Here is a 5,113-nt window from a genome sequence, read left to right as displayed (position 1 = left end):
AAGATTTCCGTCTTTTTGTTTGTAATACCTACATAACAAGCAGGTTAAATTTGATATCAATCATTTAATATAAAATTTATACATAATATTAATATTATATATTATTAAAATCATATTTTTGCTCTTGATTTTTAACTTAAATCGTCTTTATCATCATTATATTATTATCTTATCACCTATATAATATCTTTATTGTTTAAGTTATATTGATAGATTGGGATTAGATATATTTTTCCAGCACTACGCAGGATGATTATTTAAATATAACTCACATAATATCTTTAAAAATATAAAACATAATATAATTATTATTTTCGAAAATTAATAGTATCTTACATTCAAATTTCATATAATTTTCAAAAAAAATTTGTTTCTAGGTAATCTAGAAACATATAAGTTTAACCAACCAACAAACTATAAAAATATCTATCTAAGAAAATGGTTTCCGATTTAATAATTGGTAATATTTAAAAATAGTTAGTTTTGTGGAGTTTTTTTTAAAATAGCTAATTTTTTAACTGTTAAGGCTAATTTCTCATAGAAGAACAATCGTCGAAAAACATTTTCTTGTGTTAGAGTACACTACAAATACTTAAATTTAATATTAAATAAAAGTCTTCAGACCTTCTCAAACATTTTTAAAATTTAAAATGAAAAAAAAATTACATGCGTAGGTGTGCTCATTCAAACTCTTTCTGTACTTAAGTTTTTTCATTAACTTTTATAAAATGTACACTAAACGAAAACCTATTATTTTTAATATACTTATTTAAAATTTTGCTTGAATCAGTAAACTTTTCAATGAGTTATAACAGTTTTCATACCGAAAAAATACTTTAAAATATGCTATTTTACGGTAACGCGATTTTGATATATATTAAATTTCCAATATAGAGGGTATTTTTTCCAATTTTCGGTAACGATTTGTTCATCTAAATTAAAATTAGGTTCTTTTACTTACTGGTCTTTAAAATCGGTTCAGTAATTGCAAAACATTCCACAAAAAAAATTTCAAATCGTCCATTAAAATATATAATATGATTTTCATTATATAACTTGATGGCTTATATTTATTATTATTAAAATAAAGTTATGCCTAATTTATAATATTTAGTTCTACTAACGTGAAGTATAAAATATTAAATTTTTTATTGATTTTGTGTAATTAATTAATTTTGTTTTTTAAAATTACATCAATAATATCTAAAGTTTTGTATATTCTGAATATTTTTTGTGTTTTCTGTAAAAAAATAAGAGTGTAATATTAAGTTAACATTAAATTAAATATATCATTAAAAAACCCAGCACAATGTAGTCGCGACACAGTGGAGACGTGGCACAGTTAGGTCAAGTATAATGATATCTGACAGTAATTAAAATCACTATCATAAAAAACGCTTTGATGCAAATCTGTAAATAGTGTTTAATTTTAAAAAATTGATGGATTATTCCAAAAGCTATATGATCTCCGATTTTCTTATTTATATCCTTATTAAGATAAAGTATGTCGAATGAAAGAGGAAGACATAAAGTTTTATGATTTATAATATATATATTTTAATATATATTAAAATATATTTTTAATATATAAATATTTAAAAGTAAATGGTTTTATTTAAATAGTATTTATAATAAAAAAATTGTATTGATCCATACATTTTTCAAAAAAGTATAACATTATAAAATTAAAAATATAAATATAAATCAAAAGTTTTATTTTTTTATTAAATTTGATGTCCGTATTTACCATGAAATCTTTTAAACCTGTAAATAACATAAATTACAACATATGTAAATAAACTCTACTTTTAATTTAATAGCTGTGCATTCAAGGATATTTTAGGGTATTACCTCAATTTCATTATTGTTTATCGATTTCATGAATGATCTACAAGATCATTGATATATATGTGTGTATTGTGATTATCTTTTGTTTGCAGATAAATTAAATTTTTTTTTTTTTAATTAAAACATTATTTGATTTATAGTAAATTTCAAATTGATTTAAATAGGTTTCTAGAGTGTTATTTCAGAAATCATATTATGATTAATTCATATAATTATAAAAGAATTGTAAAATTAACGCTTATATAAATTATAATGCTAATCATTTCAATTTAGAATTGCTCAAAAAGAAAATTTCAAAAATTATGTAACATTCATATATAATAGTAAATTTAATGTACCCATCCAACAATTCTGCTACATTTTATAATACGACACTAAAATAATATTATAGTCTTTATGAATTACTAAATATTACATTTTTAAATTGTAATACAGTAAAAATTTTGATTTTTTTAATGATCCAATAAAGTTAATTTTGATATTTCATCCTTGCGTTTATTTACTATTTTATTATATATTATTTTATTTTAATACCATTATTTTTTTTTTTTATTTAATTTGTATTATTTGTTTCAGGACCATATATATTTTTAATTTAATTGAAAAATATAAAAAAAATACCAGCACAGTCGGGTCATGGTACAGTGGGGACGTAACATAGTTGGGTCCAGTATAGATGATATCTGACAGTAATTAAAATTACTATCATAAAAAATGCTTCGATGAAAATCTGTAGATAGTGTTTAATTTATTTCAAAAGCATCATGATTTCCTATTTCCTTATTTATATACTGATTACATGTTTTATGATTTATAAGTGTAATATACGAATAAATATTTAGTATATCAATTAAATATAGTATGAAATGGTTATTTAATAATTTAATATTGTAATTTTTTACAAAAATCGTATGATTTTATTAACTTTAATGTCCGTTTTCATCATCAAAACGAAAATAAGTTCGATTTTTTTTTTTATATATTAAAGTATATTACATACGTTTTAATTTAATATATATGTAAAAGTGTCAGTATTTCCTGAACTCATTCATATGTTAAGTTGAATAAGTTAATTTTTTATGAAATAGTTTTCATTTTGAATCCCCCTTGTGGGCCGATAAAGGTTATAAATCTGACCCTTTACCTGTCCAAATAACATATCAAATGATAGGTAAAGACATCGTACATCAAAAAAAAAAAAATTATGGCACTTTTAAGTAAAAAAAATATTGAAAAAATGTCAAAAATTAGCGATTTTTAAATATGTAATTTTTTTGGAGATATACCTCATTTACGGGGAAATTTTTTCAATTTTTAATACGATTTGTGATCTTTTGAAGTATTGTTGAAAAAATCGGTTCGGTGAGAGCTGAGAAAAAGTGGAAAGCTTCGCGTCGAAATTAAAAACAAAATACATAGTAAAATTAATACCTTTTCAGCTTCGCATCGAAGCTAACATTTGAATATGGACGGGATTTACATTAATTTTGATCATTTTAATTTTCTATTTACCGTATTTTTAATATTATGCCGTTCAAAATACTTTTTAATATTATGTTTGAAGACAGACATAAAAAAGGAAAAAACTCATCAAGTAAAACCAATACCTTCTTAGCTTTGCATCAAAGCTAAACAAAGACATAGTAAAATTAATATTTTTTCAGCTTCATAGCGAAACTAAAAATACATGATAGAATACTGTATACTTATTTGAAATTTTTATTGTTAACTTTGAAATTCCAAACATGTACAATTTATTTCTGTCATATGTAATGTAACTTTCTAAAGTAAATTAAAACTATTGTGATAATGAAATAACCTCTTTCAAAAAGTCAACTATGATTGTATTATAAGTTTTATTGAGCTTATGTATTAATTAACTTACAATTGTAAGTAATATTATACCAAGAAGGGTTACAATTAAAAATTAAAAATTAATTTTATTAAATTTAATTATCCAAGATATATTTTTTTAAAAAATACTTATAGAACTTTTTTAACTAATTAATATTTTTTTTGTTAATACAGAACTATATGATTTGTAGTTTTAAATAAATAAATATATGTTTTTTACTATATTTTTGCGGCATAAAATATTGAAAATATAAGATATCTTGTTATAAGTAAGTAAAAGATATAACAGTTCATTGAACTCCAAAATTTTCCTAAATGGGAAAATATTTTCTAATTTATAAATAAATAGAAAAAAGGTACTCCAAAGGAATTTCTTTATATTATCACCCTATTATGAAATATCTCAAGTTTAAAAAATAATAAGCTATAATATTAAATAATAGGAAAAACAAAACTAGACTATTTTATATCGAACTATTAAAAACTTTATAGTAGTTATGTTTACTTTCATTTAATTTTGCAAAAGCGATATTCTTTACTTATCAAGAAATTAGTTATTAAAATTAATAAGAGATAAGTTATAGTTACTAGTTATTGAAAGATAAATAATACAATGTAAAATACAAAACTTAATGAATTACGTATTGTAATAATATACTTAATGTATACTTCTTACCACATAAAAGCTTGGTAAATGTAATTTGATAACATTGACTACGTAATACTCACGCTCCTTAAAGTTGTAACAAAATTTACATAACAATTTAACAGATAAAAGGGAAAATTAATTTTTTGGTTACTGAACACAAATGTTTAAGAACACAATATTAAAAATTTACTTTAATTACCAAAAAAGCTCCATTTAATACTAAAAACAAATGTACTATTTACGAAAATGTTAAATTTTATAGTCGTTGTAAAATAAAATGTTAATATTAATTAAAAAATAAACTACATGCGATTCTGATATAGAAAAACAAGGTACTAGATGACGCATTGGGTACGATAAACTACTAAAAATAAATTATTTAGTTTTAAAATATGGTCAAACTATTTAATATTTATAAATTTACTCAATAAACAGAGTGGCCCACCACTCACTGACAACTTAAATAACTTTTGATCCAGTTAATCTTTTTTNCACTGACAACTTAAATAACTTTTGATCCAGTTAATATTTTTAGTTGATTTTTTTTTTAAATAATAGTTATACGTTAGGTCTATAGCTATATCACAATAATTAATTTTTTTACATTTTATTAAAAATATTAATTATTTTTAAATTTTAAATAAAATGTAAAAAAAAAATCTAAGATAGCTATTTTGTAGAGTAGAATTTAAGAAAAATTTTAGTAAAAAAATATCTTATTAATATTCAGTAGTAAATATTCTGTAGCGTTTTGAAGTTTGT

Source organism: Daktulosphaira vitifoliae, unplaced genomic scaffold (genome assembly GCF_025091365.1).
Source record: "Daktulosphaira vitifoliae isolate Bord-2020 unplaced genomic scaffold, ASM2509136v1 Scaffold_1, whole genome shotgun sequence".
In the NCBI taxonomy this organism is placed as follows: Eukaryota; Metazoa; Arthropoda; class Insecta; order Hemiptera; family Phylloxeridae; genus Daktulosphaira; species Daktulosphaira vitifoliae.
This window is presented reverse-complemented; position numbering follows the sequence as displayed.